Source organism: Periplaneta americana, chromosome 6 (genome assembly GCF_040183065.1).
Source record: "Periplaneta americana isolate PAMFEO1 chromosome 6, P.americana_PAMFEO1_priV1, whole genome shotgun sequence".
Lineage (NCBI taxonomy): Eukaryota > Metazoa > Arthropoda > Insecta > Blattodea > Blattidae > Periplaneta > Periplaneta americana.
Window position 1 is genome coordinate 87679326 of NC_091122.1, and position 19249 is coordinate 87698574.

General features: G+C 35.9%; 1 protein-coding gene across 6 annotated transcripts in view; it reads left to right on the forward strand.

Moving 5' to 3' along the window:
* pros (homeobox protein prospero) overlaps window positions 1-19249 on the forward strand; it is a 333848-nt gene that overhangs the window by 75245 nt on the left and 239354 nt on the right. The gene's annotated exons all lie outside the window — the stretch shown is intronic.

Consider the following 19249-nt stretch of genomic DNA (forward strand, 5'->3'; position numbering starts at 1 on the left):
TAATGTACATACAGAGTGGGGCAGAGAAGACTTGACAGTTTCTGTTCCCGAATAAATTCTGTGTTAATGATGAGATGTACACATTACCATATTATTTAAATACGAACACCTTAGTTGAATTTGGTAATGCATAAGGTGATATTATTTTATCATTAATATAAATGTATTCACAAATACAGATAGTCAGTTTTCTATGCCCTACTCTGTAAAATTAATAGTCTGTAAGGTACAAATCAGTAATTCAATATTAATATGATTGCATTCCTGTTAAATTATCAATTTGCAAATTCTTCATCGCCATTCTTTCATCTGGATATCAAACACTTTTATCATATATTTTCCAAAGTGTGAAAGAATGGAGAAGAATGTGTAGTAAACATACAATATATGCAGGGCCTGATTTAGGCAGGAACCTATGGTGCATCTGCTCAAGGACTCATGATTCTGGGGGCCTCAAAATCCAGGAACAAGCTTTTTTTAAAATGAATTATGCAAATGAAATAGACAACAACTCTGCCAACTGAAATCACAATTGAGGAAATAAGTAATTACGTAATGAATTATATTAGAAAACGCATAAAAAATCACTTAATTATTTTAAGTTTAGAGTGATAAGCTCATTGCAGAGTTTAATGTGTTCAACTTGTAAAAGTTGGCTACCTTGTACAGATTATTCAAATTGTAACAGTGTAACAGTAGACCTATTTAAACAATCAATAATGAATTCAGCAGCCAAAGTCAACAAAACTATCAGTTCTCATTGTATTGAATGTTAAACCAAGTGCTAGTGCTTGTGTTTCTGGCAGGTTACCTAATATTTGTTAATATAGGGCTGTTATCGGTGTGTAGTGGTAGTGTTAAAGAGTTTTTGTAGGAATATCCAAAATTAAAAATGGAATTCCCAAGCAAATTTGAGTTATCTGCCATAAAAGAAAACGGAAAGATATTGAAATCAACAACAGGAAAAACAATGTTGATCGCTGAGCGAGTATGTTTCTTCAGATGTTACTAGCAGTACGGTAACTCTCCTTTACATACAGAGACCTCCAGTTTCAAAAAGTTAAGAATATTTCAACACAAATTAATGAAGATGTTGACATACAGAGACAACAATCCGCCACAGCTACTAAATTTTGAAGAATCAAGGTATTTTTTGTAACTTATAAGCCTAAACCAGAACCCAGGAAAAATTCCTTTGAAACTCCTAAATTACGGCACAAGTACTACAACCAATACAATCAGCTGTGACCTGTCTTGTAGCCACATTTAATCACTGATGCCTTATGGGATCACTTTATTTTTAATCCTCCTCAAAATAGATAATTAAATATGTGGTGAAAGGAGAAGGAGACAATTTAAAATAAAATGAACAAGTCTACTCATATTTGAAAAGAAGGGGTTTCATGAAGAAAATTATGTTCTGGCCTCTGAAATTTTAAATCAGGCCCTGAATATATATATGACTACAAATTGTATAAAAAAACAATGTAACTGCATAGGCCTAAGTAAATAGCATCTTAAAAAAATTAATACATTTACATAAGCTCAAGTTCAAAGTTTTCCTCTTAATATGAGCGAATTATAAATGGTATAGTGAATAATGACAGTATATTTTGTAATAAAAGTGTAATCGATAGTGCTTTAAAATCTCAAACTATATTAAAATGTTGACTTTATTTTTAGGCTTTATTTACAAAGTACATCGAAGTAGCGCTACTGACACTATACCTGTGGCATTTTACTTAGACGAATGCATGTAGAATGCATTAAGTATAGCATAAAATGACAATTTCATTATCATGGATAAATTATAACGCATGAAGTTACTTCTTACTGTTAACATTAATATTGTTTTTTACATTCATACATAATAATTACATACACTGTGCTAGAGAGTGAATTATTAAGGATGAAGTGTTGTGGATGTAATAAAGCCTGTAGGCTACTGCAGGTCAAAATAAGACTAAAATGATCCTTAGTGCTTTGCTAAAATAATGTCTTAGTTATTTACTCTGCAAAAGAACAGTGGCATAGAATAAAAATTTAAAGTAATTTCTCCCTAATAGATGATAAAGAATAATCTACAGTATCTATAAATATAGGCTATTTTTAAGTTGTCGTCCCTGATCTCGTGAACGAAGACATGTACGTAGCTTTAGGGAGATCGTAATGTCAGTGATCCCTTTCAAATTATTCAGTTTTTACTTGCAGTTCCGGTCTTATCAGAATATCATTGACAAACCTAATGCCTTTAATCGATCCCACAGATCGAAATGCCGCGGCTTCAGTCAGATGATTTGGCTAGCCAACTAGTTTTTCCTCCACGACCATCAATTATTTGTTCGCATAACTGCCATAATTTCATATTTAAAGGCTGAAATGTGCATGATTATTTTCCTGCGCAGCTAAACGACAAAGAGGGTCATGTAAAAATAAAAACAGCTTTTGTGATTTGCTATTGTTTCTTTACATTGCAAATTCGAAATATTGATTTCTCTGAAATACACTATAATCTTGTTAGATATTTACATTTCACCTCTGTATTTAATCATGAAAAATTCTGCGCATTAAGTGCGTAAACGTATTTTTTCCTGTTAGATCAAGATTATGTTTAAAAAAATTAACAAAACATTGTTTCTACGTGTCTGAGAAGTAGATTTATTATTTGTAATTAGGCCTAATATAACGCCCTGTGATTGGCCTAATAGATACTAATTAGGTTGAACGAAGACTTGTACTGGTTATGGAAATGCTACTCGTGTTCTCATCAATGTGGAAAATAATTGTGGTGTCGAGGTTCTATGCTCAATATTTCACGCATCTTCTCTATAGCTCCGTTAATTAAGAAACTTGAAGTTAGTGCTTCAATTGTAGGAAAACAAGAACGGCGTAGAAAATTAAAAAAAGTGAGTCACAAGCATTAGGCTAATATGCGTTTTTAATTGACTTTTTCTGTTTATAATAAAATATGTCAACATTCAGTACGAAGAACATGATAGCCTACTAGGTCTATAACTTGGGATATCATTTTTGACCCAAATTATACTTCTACAACTTTTTAATTGGTTTCGTTTTGTAAATGGCTGAAAAGAAAGTTTATACATATGAACTTTTTATAAAATTGGAATAATATGAAAATCTGGCGAAGCGATCATCAATGAAGAAGAAGTGTTATTTTTCCCCAGGTTAGCTCTTCATTACGCTAAGTTTCCTTTAGGAATCACTCAAGTGGCTGAGTGACAGGTTAGGTGGCAATCTATAATGAGGTAATTAGTGGGCGAACTATCACGTGATGTTACCCATTCTGCACGTGCCGCAACCATTTCTAACTGTTGTCAGCAGACTTGCAGATTGAGATGGATAGAAGCTTCTTGTTCTGCCGATCATTCGTTTACTGCAGAAACTGTTAATGCAGAAGGCGTTACAGCAAAGAAAATTTGATGCTCACTAATCATAGACTTCTTTTTTTTTTTTGTCTTCAATTTACATTGTATTTTAGTCTCTTTCATCTTCATCTAATAAATTAGTACCTTCTCCAGTTGAAACTGAAATCAAAATATAAATTGACTGGAACGTTTACTATAAATCTTGCATTTTTTCAATAGTGAATTTTATGGGATCCGGATCATTCGCCACAAATTTTTCGTCACTAGGACAATTCGTAACACATCACAATTTCGTTACCGGATGATTTGTAACACATTACAATTTCGTTACCGGGTGATTCATAACACATTACGATTTCGTTACCGGATGATTTGTAACACATTACAATTTCGTTACCGGACGATTCGTAACACATTACATTTTTGTACAGTGTGATCGAGAAGTCTCTCCGCAGTGCCTATGTAGCCGAGAATCCATTAAGCAGAGAATTCAAGTATATCTGATAGAGAATTCAAGTGGCAGCACTGACCGCTAAGCATATGATGGACTGAGGATGTGAAGTTGTCAAATCAGAATGAATCGGAGAGTGGCAACTTTCTACAGCGTTATATTCTAGGATTACTAGAACTAATAGAGCTGCGGAGGGACTTTTCGATCGCACTGTATAACAATACGTTTCCGCAGTTACGGTTTCACATATCGTTCAACAGAAATTTTTATAAACGTTTCTACAATTTCGGTTTCAAATTCCATTCAAACAAAATTTGTGAAAAATATTTTGTAATATTTCGTGATGGATAGTAGGCCTAAATTAAGGTTCATGTTTTACGTTCATGAACAATCCCAAGTCTTGGTCGATTAAACCAAGTTAGATTTCTAGTAAACGTGATGATAAATACAAGGATAACGAAAACATATTGAGGTACTTACGGTCTCTTAGACATAGCGTAGGAGGAACTGTTTTACTTTTATGTAGTGTAAACATAATAAAATTAATAAAATTTTCAAGATTACAATGTTCATTCATTCATATTGACAGCAAGTAGTAGGCCTACTGTGAGCAAGTTGTCACTGTAACCAACATGTCACACGTTAGGAAAACATACTTGTGACCAACTTATCATTCTGACGAACAGGTATTGTGACCAATTTATCACTGTGACCAACAGGTACTGTGACCAAACTTTCATTGTGACGAATTGCCAGTGACTAAACTAGCCGATGACGAAACATTTGTGACGAAACGTCCTAGACCCGAATTTTATATCATCATTACCAGCGCTACAGCCCAGTACAAGTCTCGAATTCATTCAGAATTTTTCTCCAGCACTCTCTATCCCTGACCAACATCCATCAATTCTTCATTCCAAATCTCTTCAGATCGTCCGTCACTCCAACCATCCATGCAAGCTTAGGTCGCAATGACCAACGCAGTCATGTACCTTTACTGCTCTACTGATATCTGGAAATTTATAAATTTGGTTTATTCCTTGGTTATAAACTTATCTAATTCTCCATTTCCTCTATCTTCTATGAGGCCATAAATTTTCCGTAAAATGTTCGTTTCAAAAATACCCAGTCGTGATTACGTCTGAATGTGACAAGGCACACGATTCACATACATGCAGTAGACACATCAGCGCTAGTTTTATCAGCGTTTTGTAGATTTTACATTTAGCATCATAAGAGAGAAATCTTGTTTTCAATTTTTTTTAATCCATAATTAGCATATTGTTATCTTCTGTTGACTTTCTCTGATATCATTGGTACTTTTTACAAGATGCCGGTATCGATTTGATATAAAACTGAAAATAAGAATGATCTAGAATCTTTCCGACAAAACCCAGCAAATTAGTAAGCCTAGAGTCACAATTAATAAATTCTGATTGATATTTTAGTTCCCTTGCTTCCTGCATATGCCCTGCAATTTGAAGTACAAATCTTGCTAATATAATTTATCAGTGTGAAATTCAGTTTTCAAATTTAATTTAAATAAGACGTCATTACTATGGGCGAAAGTCCAGATTAGATTAATGCTTTACAACTTCCCCTTCAACTATCTGCTGCCAGAATAAGGCTACTGTTCGTAGTAATGATAATATTTTGTTTAACAATGCTCTCAACAGCAGAGGTTGTTCAGTGTCGAAAATGAACGTGGGACGACAAATTTTGCCCTCCATCAAGGACAGGAATGTTTTATGTGCTCTAAATCTACGACATAGGACCCATAGTTTTAATTCCTTTCCAGAAATGGCAGAGTTTGAGGCCTCGAACGTTGGATGCAGGTCCAGCCCACTAACCGCTAGGACGACAACTCTATAGGCCTAACTACTCGGAATTTCCTATGAATCACTAATGCCTTTCAATAGATCTACTCCTAACACTCTTGAATAATGACTTCTTCAAATAAAACAACAATGTTACGAATGGTTAAAATAGTTAAACGAATACTTTTGAAGTGAACTTCACTCCAATTAATTATAGCCTATGCATATCTTAAACCACGCAATTTATAAGTGAAGTGAGCTGTTCACATTTTGGAGTTTATAAAACAGTGCCTTTTGTATAGAAACCAGAAAATGAAAGTTTAGGCTTATCTCATTTCCGCCTATATGCATAGAATATGAAGGCTATTTCTCTTCTTTGTTCAAGAAAATAAACTACAAACGAGAATATAGTTATCAACTTAATGAACGAAATACGACTATGTGTTGAAAAAGCATAGACTTAAGTGCCATTTGAATTAGGAAGTACCGGCATGTAACACGATTCCATTTTTGCCTTTCAGGTGATTTCCAAATTTGAATCGTTAGAGGGAAAATAGCGCTGTCATGATTTTATAATATATGCCTATATGTGTATTTGTCATGCTCCAATTATGAATCAGACTAGAAGTGCGTTCCGCATTCTAGAGTTGACTGGTCTCCTTCTTCCCAGTTTCAGTTCCTTTTAGCTGTATGTTCTCTCCGATCTATGAACAACAATATTTGTAGCATAATATAGGCCAGATTAATGATGCATGTTAAAGCTATATTTCATATCCATTCGTATTCATATCTATTATCGACTATGACTATTTTACATTATCTGTATATTTCTCCTTTAATACCGTGAAGTATTATCATACCTACTCCATAAACATTCCAGCAATATCAACTTGAAAGCATATGCCTTGCCATCTCCTCAGATACTAAGATTCTGCAGTGCAAGATAGATCCGCGGCTTCTGTTCTCAGAGAGGGGGGTAATTAAGGTTACAACTTCCGGAAATGGAAGCTGAGATTCCTTTCAGCTAAACACTGGCCTTGTCTCCGCGTTACTCCTGCTGTTCAAACTTGGCTCCGGGTTAATGCCGGAATTGTAACAGGCGGCGTTGAATACGACTCAAGATAATTCAGAGATTCGTTTTCTTGAGGGCGAGAAAGAGAACTCCAGAGCTGTCCTCAGCCATAGCGGACCCGAAGGAAATATCTTAAAACATATTAAACTCGGAGATCAGATTTAGGCATGGAACAACTAGGCCTATGAATTAGAAGGATTGATGACGACATTGATGATTATAATAATCATCTTCATTATTATTATTATTATTATTATTATTATTATTATTATTATTATTATTATTATTATTATTATTATAGTTTCCTTCTATGAAGTAAAATAAAACAAAACGCCTGCACCTGAAATATATGAAATGAAGAGATGACGGTGAATAGGTGGAAGAAGAAAGAATATTTGTGGTAAAAGACGAAATCAATAGTGACGAGAAAGAAAATAATGATGATATAAAATATAGGCCTAAGAGGTATAAAAGCGCGCTTTCCTGCAAGGTAGTGAGTGCAATAGGATTAAGATGATAACGGAGAGAAGAGAAAGAAGGAACACAATTAGCAATTAGGAGAAGAAGGAAAACAGTAAGATTAAGCATGACGACAGAGAAGAGAATAAGGATAATTAGGAATAGAAAGAGAAGCAAAAGAGAACAAGCAGAAGAAGACACAGAATACAAGAAGTGGGAAGGATAGGACGGAAGAAGCGAGATAATACACAGGAAAAGTTGAAAGAGAAAATAGTGAGTACATAAAAATAACAAAGAAGAGAAAAAAACATAAGGAGGATTGCAACATAGAGAAGGTTAAAAATAAAGTGAAGGAATAAGATCAGGAAAGAAAGGAAAGGAGAACGAAGAAGTGAGAAGAAAAACAAGATTACAGACAAGGATTGAAAGGAAGACAAGGAGGAAGATAGAAAGGAAGAGAAAAACGAAGAAGTGAGAAGAAAGGCAAGACAAGAAAGAGAGAATGAAAAACAGGAGAAGGAGGAAGATTTGGAAAGGAAGAGTAGGTGGTGAGGAAGGAAGAGTAGAATGAAGAAGTGAGAAGAAAGACAAGACTGCAGACGACAAGAAAGAGAGGATGAAAAGCGAGAGAAGAAGGGAGATTTGGAAAGGAAGTGTAGGTGAGGAAGAAAGAGTAGAATGGAGTGAGAAGACAAGACTGCAGACGACAAGGAAGAGAGGATGAAAAGCAAGAGAAGAAGGAAGATTTGGGAAGGAAGAGTGAGGAAGAAAGAGTAGAATGAAGGAGTGAGAAGACAAGACTGCAGACGACAAGAAAGAGAGGACGAAAAGCAAGAGAAGAAGGGAGATTTGGAAAGAAAGAGTAGGTGAGGAAGAAAGAGTAGAATGGAGTGAGAAGACAAGACTGCAGACGACAAGGAAGAGAGGATGAAAAGCAAGAGAAGAAGGAAGATTTGGGAAGGAAGAGTAAGTGAGGAAGAAAGAGTAGAATGAAGGAGTGAGAAGACAAGACTGCAGGCGACAAGAAAGAGAGGACGAAAAGCAAGAGAAGAAGGGAGATTTGGAAAGAAAGAGTAGGTGAGGAAGAAAGAGTAGAATGGAGTGAGAAGACAAGACTGCAGACGACAAGGAAGAGAGGATGAAAAGCAAGAGAAGAAGGAAGATTTGGGAAGGAAGAGTAAGTGAGGAAGAAAGAGTAGAATGGAGGAGTGAGAAGACAAGACCGCAGACGACAAGGAAGAGAGGATGAAAAGCAAGAGAAGAAGGAAGATTTGGGAAGGAAGAGTGAGGAAGAAAGAGTAGAATGAAGGAGTGAGAAGAAAGCCAAGACTGCAGACGATAAGAAGGAAAGGATAAAAAGCAAGAGAAGAAGGAAGAGATGGAGAGGAAGAGTAGGTGGGGAAGGAAAACTATAACGAATAAGGGAGAAGAAAGACAAGACTGCAGACGACAATATAAAGAGGATGAAATGCAGGAGAAAAAAGAAGAGTTGAAGAGGAAGAATAGGAGAGGAAGGAAAAGAAAAACAAAGAAGTGAGAAGAAAGAAATGGAAAGGATAACAAGATAAAGAAAGATAAAAAGAAAAAGAAGGCTAGAAATAATTAGAAAAACGAAGAAGTAGAAGAAAGACAAAAAGGCGGATAATAATTTCGAGAAGACTAAAAAGATAAGATTAGGAGAAGAAATGAAAGAAAAACGAAGACGTTAAAAGAAAGGTAAGAAGATGTATCACAAGATGAATAACAAAAATGTGAAAAGAAAGACAAAACTGCAGACGACTAGACCAAGCAGGATAAAAGGATGTGAACGAGAAAGATTAGGAGAGGAAGGAAGATAAGAAGGAAGAAGTGAGAAGAAAGACGAGAACGCGAGTGACAAGATGAAGAAGGATAAAAATGAAGATTAGGGTGGGGAAAAAATATGAGAATGAAAATGTGAGAAGACAGACACGACGCGCGGATGACTGTATGGAAAAGAATAAAAAAAGAGAAGTAGGACTAGTAGGAAAAAAGAAAGAGTAGAAAAAAGAAATGAGCATAAAGAAAACATTACAGATGGTAGGGTGTATAAAAAGCAAGAGAAGGTGGAAGAAAAGGAGAGAAAGAAAGAGAAGAACGAAGAAGCGAGAAGAAAGGAAACACTGCAGATGACAGCAAGAGAAGGTGGAAGAAAAGGAGAGAAAGAAAGAGAAAAAGGAAGAAGTGAGAAGAAAGGAAACACTGCAGATGATATAGGTGTATAAAAAACAAAAGAAGGAAGAGTAGGAGAGGAAAGAAGTGGATAAGGAATAAGTGATAAGAAAGAAAACCCTGCAAATGTCGGGGGTGTGTAACAAGAAGGAAGATGAGAAAGAGTAGGAGAGAAAGAAAAGGACATATAAAATGCAGGAGAAAGGGAAGAGTAGGATAGAAAGTAAGAAGAGAACGAAGACGTGAGGACGTGCATGTGACATGGTGTATAAAAGCAGGAGAAAGAGAAAGAGTAGGAGAGAAAGAAAGAAGAGAACGTAAAAGTGAGAAGGAAACACTGAAGATGACACGGAGTATAGAAAGCAGGAGAGGAAAGAAGTGGAGAACGAATAAGTGATAAGAAAGAAAACACTGTAGATGACAGGGGTGTATAAAAAGAAGGAGAAGGAGAAATGGGTAGGACAGAAAGATAGAGTAGAACGAAGAAGTCAGAAAACACTGCAGATAACAGGGGTGTATAAAAAGAAGGAGGATGAGAAAGAATAGGAGAGAAAGAAAAGGACGTATAAAATGCAGGAAAAGGGGAAGAGTAGGACAGAAAGTAAGAGGAGAACGAAGACGTGAGAAGAAAGGAAACATTGCATAGCCTATGACATGGTGTATAAAAAAAACAGAAGAAAGAGAAAGAGTAGGAAAGAAAGAAAGAGGAGAACGAAAAAGTGAGAAGGAAACACTGCAGATGACGCGGAGTATAAAAAAGCAAGAGAAGGAGGAAGAGCAAGAGGGAAAAGAAGTGGAGAACGAAGAAGTGAGAAGGAAGAAAACACTGCAGCTGTCATGATGGAGAAAGACAAAAATATGAGAAGGAGGAAGATTAGGAGAGAAAGGGAGAAGAAAACGTAGAAGTGAGAAGAAAGACAAGATTACAGATGACAAAATGGAGAAGGATCAAATGGAAAAGAAGGAGGAAATGTAGAAGATTAAAGAAGAGGAAAACGAAGGAAAGAATAGAAGAGTATCTTCACTAAATTAAGCTATATCAAAATAATAGAGATTGACAAGATCGATTAAGAGGAGCAAAGCAATCTATACCTGAAACAACTGTAAAGGGCGCGAGGGGAGAAACACAGATAAAAAGGCTGGAGGATTGAAATGTTCAAACATCAGCATTCACTTGTGCTGAGTACGGTCGCAACAAGTGTTTGAATTACTACAGTGTTCCGACGTCCTCTTGACGCATCTGGCAGTCAACTGTCTCGACAGTAATTATTGCAGTCGCTCGCTGTTTGCTGACGTTATCAGCCAAAGGTTACTCTCACCATGGAAGCATAATATGCGACGATATACAGCATGTTGGACTCTTTTGATTTGTACACTAAACAGAAGGTGAAAAGAGAGTCTAATATTTGACAATGGCGCACATTATGCGTCTTGTGATTGGTTTTATAATTGACAGGTTAGAAAGGAGTTAAGATACCTGCTGTTCTTAGTATTCTTGCTAGTAAAATGTTCGCATATTATCCTTTAAACACAAAATTCCAATATATTATCTTCTTAAGTATCTGAAGGAAGAATCACTTGCCTCTCTTCCTTCGTGCCTTTCTTCCCTTTGTCATTCTCTTCTTCCTTCCTTCCTTCCTTCCTTCCTGATAGACTTATTATTTATTTCACACTCATCATCCATGGTGTCCCTTGAAAATTTCGTTCTCGCTCGTAAGGTTTACAACAACATTACACATTTAAAGTACTATTTGCCTTGCCACAAGGACCTCAAATACATGGAATAAACATAAGATGACAATTATTTTGCATGTACTGTGTGAATAGACTATCTAGGCCAGTCTGTTTTATGAATAACACTCCAATTTGCCATGAATGTTCATCATTAACTACAAATCCAGAGAATCCATGTTTAATTATAGAGAGAAAAATGAATATCTATCTGGCTTCTATAGGAACTGGCAAGGTAACGTAATATCGCAAATGTGTAATAATAATAATAATAATAATAATAATAATAATAATAATAATAATAATAATAATAATAAGTTTACAAAACTTGCAATAATGTATGGCAATTTTTAATCTAACAATCCATATTCAATTATTTGATTGTAATCCTTGAATAATATGTTATACGGTATTATTTCATTAAAAATCGAGTTAATAACGATAACAGTAAACATATAGAGACGTGGCACCTAACTAAAAAGGAATAGATAAGTATAGTGGTTAATGAATCATGTGATTTTTTTAGATAGGCTGTAAGGAAAGAATCTGGGAAGGTATTCAAACGTTTGAATATTATAATTGAAATTCAACGCCCGTCGGACGCCAAAAATCGTACCTCTGAATACTGGTTCCAATGAGAACAAGATTATATATTCACTTAAATATAATTTTAAGGATATTTCCGAGAAACATAGCTAACACTACTTAATTACAACAAAAATAGGAAACAGCTTTCTTGTAAAATGGGCACAAAGTAAAATGCCAACGTTGAATAGAATTCATATTACTCAAACATAGGCCTTTTGTTGTTGTTTAGTCAACTGTTCGAAAACAGGTCTGAACCTCACAAGTGATATCAAGAAGGCACCACTTATGAGGCGACTAGGGCAGGAAATAATGGGGTAGGGTGGCCAGTTCCTTTCCACCTCCATTGCATACACTAGTCAGACTACAGATGCACACAAGTAGGATATGAAAATATGCTTGATAAATAGTCTACGTACTTCAACTCAAAGACGTATTCAGCAAGCATAAGAGTAAGTATGCTCTACTTCCATAAAACGAAACTTCATCATAAACATATGAATCAAATTATTTTATTTGTAAATGGTATTTTATATAATTCAATTGAAACAAGCACTCCAGTAGACTAGACGACGAACTCTAACTTGCTTGGAAACGCATCTTCGCAGGAATATAATTACGTGTGACATCCAGTCACAGATAAAATCATAACCTAATCCTCTATAACAATGTAAGCCCCATGACGTGTACTGTAACACGCCAAATTTTGGTAATATCGAGCAGCGGAACCGAACAGCAAGCCAGGTAGCAAATCCCTCGGACACGATTCGAATAGGTTACACTGTCTACCTATCTGGAATGAACCTGGCAGACTGTCCACCGCGGTGGTATTGGGTTCGTATCCAGAGATCGATTGTGGTTGTTGAGCACATACTACCGTCAGCCAGATCCATGCGTTTAAACAATAATGGCTGCCATTGTATATAACCTGCATTGTACTCGGGTTGTATCAGCATCATCATCATACCACAGGCGGCGGGCAGTTGACGCTCGCTAATTGGTTACACTAATCGTACAGCACATAAGCTCCTGTCTACTACATTAGTCGCCAATTAGCAGAGCACTGCAAATAATTCCACAGTTAGCAGCCAGTCACGTCACACAATCAGGTCCATCTTCATTCACGACGGAAATAAAAGAGAGACAGATATTCAATAAGTGACGGCCTCTGCTATTCTCTACGTGGACCTAATTGTTTAAATAAAGAGTGTAATTAAATAACGTTTCTAAATTAATGACATGTTTGTGGCATAATTTGTTTTATTTATTCGGCAGCGCAGAGACTTTTTCCCCACTGGGTTAATTTATAATTAATTCAAAGCTTCAGTGAAAAATAGCTACTCGTACATAATTTCCATGGAAGATAAAAATCAGAATTGGTAGTAGGAGTAGCTACAAATAGCAACGATCGCAGAGTGGGGAGCAAATCTGTGGAGCTACTATTTCCGTCCATCTGATCTTAAGTTTGAGTTAGAAATAGCATTTGCCAATTAGTTATTTTGAAGGCCACGGTACCCACATTGAGATAGCAGATAGAACCCCTATGCTTTCTTAACCTCGACACTATAGGCTAAATAGGTGATGTGGTCAGCACCCGACCTGGTAACCTTTTGAAATTTTATAAGATGCTCAGTGTATTATTAAATTATTCTGAAAGTTAAAATGTGATGAAAATCCCATCTTCAACTAAGCTTGTAGGCTACTCAGAATCTTGTAGTTGTTTTTCTATAGGCAATTTCCTCTTATGATATGAAACGTTTTATTTTCAAACAATATAGGTCCTACATCTTCATCATGGTGGACCGTTACATTTCTTTATTCCGCTCACATCGTATTTATTTACTTATGACTTTTAAGAAACCCGGAGATTCATTGTCGGTCTTAGGCCTACATAAGCCCGTCATCGGTCTCTATCCTGAGCAAGATTAATCCAGTCCCTACTATCATATCCCACCTCCCTCAACCATTTTAATGTTATCCTCCGATCTTCGTCTCGTCCTCCCCAAAGATCTTTTTCCCTCTTGTCTCCGTTCACACCATAACTATATCAATCCAGTCATCCAATTTTATTTATATTCATAGCTTATAAATATTATCTATCTTACCTTAGTAATCGCCCTAGCTTATTTTCTGTCTGTAATTAGCTTATCTATTAACAACCCTACTATCTCACTTCAATAGCCCTTCTAGTATTTTATTGAATAGTTACACACTGAAATTTCCTAATTTTCCTATCGCGTTTTTTCGTCTTTTCATTCAAATCGGTTGATCTTTTCTACACTGTCTTCACACTGTTATTACAATATTACGAGATTTCTATACTACATATTATTTCCATTTCATTGTTTTCTCATAAGCTCAAGTTTGATCTACTGCTAGATTCTTTTCTACATATAATTATTAATTAACTACCCTATTATATTTCTACAATAGTCTTTCTAATATTACAATCACTTATATTTAATAACTAGAGACTACACTGATTTGCTGGAAATTTATTCTTTGAAGTGGTAGAAAAATTCAAATAACTTATCTTAGAGTAACAATAACAAAAATATAAATGATACTTGAGAGGAAATTAAACGCAGAATGAATATGATAAATGTCTGCTATTATTCGGTTGAGAAGCTTTTGTCATCCAGTCTGCTTTCAAAATACTGAAAGTTAGAATTTATAAAACAGTTGTATTAGCGATTGTTCTGTATGGTTGTGAAACTTAGACTCTCACTTTAAAAGAGGAACAGAGGCTATGGGCGTTCGAGGATAAGGTGTTTAGAAAAATACGAAAATCATATTTGTGGCTAAGAGGGATGAAGTTACAGGAGAATGGAGGAAGTTACACAACGCAGAACTGCACGCATTGTATTCTTCACCTGAAATAATTAGGAACATTAAATCCAGACGTTTGAGATGGGCAGGGCATGTAGCACATATGAGCGAATCCAGAAATTCATATAGAATATTAGTTGGAATACATGAGTTAAAAAGACCTTTCTGTAGGCCGAGACGTATTTGGGAGGATAATATTAAAATCGATTTTAGGTAGGTGGGATACGATGGTAGGGACGGGATTAATTTTACTGAAGATAGGGACCCGATGGCGGGCTTATGTGAGGGCAGTAATGAAACTCCGGGTTCTCTAAAATTCATTTGTAAGTAAGTAATACATTGTTTTTCCTCTTTTCTCTCTGCCTTCTTTTCGTCCTTTCCTTCTTATCAGTTCACCATATCTACACTCTCTTCTATTTTTTCACCATCACTAGCTTTTTTATCCTACATATTGTTTCCATTATATTTTTTCGTAATTCCAAGTTCGTTTTATCTTGTTATCACCCATTTTAGGTAGGCCTACCTCGATCTCACATTTTAAAGCTATTAAGCTAACTAATCACTCTTATATCAATATCATACCATAATTGAAGGGTTCAGAGCCATAGTGGGCTAAGGGCCATTTATTAAAAACGGAGAAAGCAAGGGTTAAAGTTAAGTGAATACCGTATTTTAATGAAGATTGACATAGCATTTAGTTTTAATGTGTATACTTTATATTACTTGCTATATGTTTCCATTGAATTATGGTAATAACTTCATTTTAACTCTTGTTTTATACGGTTTTAATAAATGGCGCTTGGCCCACTATGGTTCTGAACCCTTCAATTAATCCCACACATTCTTATTTCCTCTTATAAGAAAATAAATAGCCCTATTACACAAGCCAGTAGGATATGGAATGTTTAGATCTAAATAAAGGACGGTCTCTCGAAATGAAAACACAATCTAGGCTATATGTTCACAGACATGGAAATCTGTAGGAAAGTCGCAACCCTAGAGTACTGGAGAGACAAATAGCGTTCTAATACTGTATCGCTACATTGGTCTTCACGGTGGCTTGCGTTACTGATTGCATCACGGACATCACTACTTTGTTCATATAGCCTAACTACTTACTTTTGTAGACTTAATGAATGAATTTTTCTCCTCTGTACTAATAAGAATAATTATTATCAATTAGTTTTATTAATCCCGAATAAATTATTTGTGGTAATTTTTTTGACTACATTTGTATCGAAACATAATGTGAAAGCCTGAAAACGCACATTTCATTTGTCGCTTGAAAAAAATAATCATTTATTTTATCTGCATGAGCTTCAATAAATATTTTAAACTTTCCATCAATTTAAAAGATCTATTCGGTACAGGATCTCCTGTCGTATCATTGACATTCTCTTCTTCATACTCTTCGTCAGTTAGGTTAAGATCTTGCAACACTTCTTGCAGAATGTGTTCATCCAGCAGCCCTCCTCATACAGCAACTCCATAATCAACGTTTACATATGCGCAGCAAATGTCAACAACCATTATTTCTCACCACTGCTCAGGTGCCACAGGCACTTTCCTATCTTCTGGAACGATTTCAGCGATGGTTTCTTGATATTTGAAGCCTGATTTACAGACAGATCACAATAATAAAATTGTTAGTTGAGTAACCTGCTTCCAAGCTTTATATACCATTCGGCTAGCATTCAACAGATCAGTTTTAGTCTTTACATTGCCCACGATTTTAGGAAGAACCTGAAATGCTTTAAGTCCTGTATTACACCTTGATCCATTGCACTACTAACGTCATATTGGGTTCTTGCTGTGGCCTATGCAGTTTTAATAAACAATAAAACTTTCTTGTCTCAAAATGTTCGCTAGCCATTCAGAATTTTTTGTTACCCAGGTAATGTACTGGAAGACTTTTCACAGCTTTAAAACACCTTGATTTTGCTGATTTCCATATCATTAACAATGGTAACTTTTCAGATCTGCCCATACTTGACCCAACTTACACAGTTATTCTTTCATTGCTATTTTTTTCTCCTCTGCATTTTTTTTGCTTTAAATGTAATTTTTTTGTTTGGCATACACTTCAAGAAAACGCCAGTTTCATCCACATTAATACTTCTTTCGGTTCAGAATCCTAGCCCATATTTTCACCAACTTCTTCTGCCTGGACCGTGGTACGTTGTGATCACGTGATTGAACCATTTTAAAACACGCTTATCAAAGTCAGAAAATTCACCATCTCTTATAGGCCTACACTATCTTTTTACTCCGTCTTGTAGAATCCAGCTCTCCATGACTTTTTCCTTATTTATTGTGTATGTCGATAATGTGTGAGGTAGTATACTATACTCTTTGGCGATGTCAAATTTCTTCTTTATTCCTCTTTTCTACTTCTCTAAGCACTTCAACTCTCATTGCTAACGTTAAACTTATGTATGCTCCATACTTGAACACTGCGAATGCACAAGAACCAGTAGACTAACACAATAACTTCTGTAACTACAATACTGAAGATCTCCACAAATTTGTTCTCTTCCAAGTTATTGACTGGAGGTTAAGGGGTAGAGGGGCACATACACCTGTTGGACTTATCGCCCATTGTTCTTATCTACAATCAGTCACTGGATGATGGTATGAAATCTGTTAACAGTAGCAACAATAATTTTATTTTCTACTGCTACTAGTAGGCCTACCTGTCGATCACTAGACGTTTAAGAATGAAATTTGAATTTTTGGGATCATTAATATCCGAGGTTTCCAAGAAACGCTTTCGGAATTTCTATACAATTCTAGATTTCATACTATTTTCGTTGAAATCAATGAAGACCTGATTTCCAAATATAAGTTTCTAAACTTCTAATTAAATGTGAATTTTTTTAATTGGATTTAATAGGAACTCTGAGGAAAATAAACATTTATTCGAATTATTCAATAACGAATTAACCAATATCTACTGAATATGTTGTGGTTAGGAAACAGGATTTATAGGCCTATCTGTGGTTTTTGTTTCGTTGGTTACTTACAATAAAATGATGTTATCTGATAAGACGGCAAAATGTCGTTGGACGAGCGGTCATCTGTCCCTGAACGAAACGTCTTCGTACAGAATTAACTAGCCTATCTCTTAGTCCAAGATTCACGACCTTCGCCTATAATTCTACTCGTATCGTTGGAGTTAATTGATGCAAGTTTGTACTATTTTCAACACGATAGTGATTGTCCAAATACAGTACCTAATGAAATTTCCTTTCCAAATTAGTAATATGTTGGCAACATATGTTCTTTTATTTTCATGGCAGTGAACATATTTTTCTCACAGGTGCAATACAATTTAAATTTTCAATTAAAATTGTGAAACGCATTAAATAAAAGTAGCTATTGTTTAAGTTTTTCTAGATAAGTTTATGTCATCGCACTACAGAAATTCGAATTTTCATCCTTGTTGGCCTAGTGGTGGCTACGTGGATATGAAATCGACTGAGAGAGATGAGTCCTTAAGAATTCTTCAGTAAGAAGTAAATCTGAGAGACGCGATTACTTCTTGTTCACATCGCTTGCTGTTATCCTTGCCTATAATTCTATCATTACTAGTAAATGTATTCTCCTTGTGAGGACAACCAATCTAGAAGATAAATTCTTCGTGCGTTTAAAGAAGGCTTCTTACCTGAAGGTATTACTAACTAAACAATCAAAAGACGTTCGTCTTAAGAGAAAAATATATGCAAAGAGAATATAGCCTATGAAGAGAAATGTAAACGACAATTTCAAGATGTGAGTGTAGAAATGAATGGGAGACGCGTCATATAACCTAGAAAATAACTGTAGTCAGACCTAGAAAGCGTGATTAATACATTTTATATCCATCATAAACATCATCGTCATCATCACTATCACCTTAAGCACTGTGCCCTTCGACCAAATCCTTCCTCACTTTCATTTCTATGAGAACTATGAATCATCATTTCATATTCTCAGGAAGTGTAATGTCTGTTCAAGAACGCTAATCAGAAAGGTGTAAGATTATTACGTAAGAAAAATTTTTCTTAGTTGTGCCTTCTTCGAGGCGACCTAATTGCCCGAAGTACTTAGAGCTATTAATGTAGCCCGTTGTGCAACCCACCGACAAGATAAAAACGATAACAGAGAGGCAAACATTTAAGTTGCATCATTTAACCGGCTTAAATCCTCAGAAGGAAAAAATTATTTTCGAAGATGTTTAACTCGAAAATGTTTAACACAGAGAGAGATAAATTTTCACTCCATGCATGCCGGGGATCGAACTGTGGCCAAATCATCATTGCTTCGAAAACCATGTAATATTTCAGTAAAAGTGGTACCGACCCCAAGAGCATTACCACATTAGTCTCCCTTCTGTTCTCAAAAGTGTCTCGTCTTCGAACTACTGTTGTAATAATTCTGAAATGGTCTCCCTGTCGATAAAGCAGAAACCTTCACGATCAAGCAGGAGCGGAAGGAGGTGCGGCGTGTAGCCGCAAGATGGAGTTGCACACGCGGCAGGCGACCCGCACGCGATAAGCGCACCACACTTGTAGCACCCGTCTCTAGAGCACGCGACTTTTCGGCGTGATACCGTTGAGTTTATCTTAGCGGGCGGCAAGCTGGTGGCAATCCTTTCTCCGTCAATTAGTTGAAGGCATGTCTTGGAGCAGATTTGTAATCGGGAGCGGAGACCGTCCTATCTCATTCCTGTTTCCTGCAGCTGAGCTCG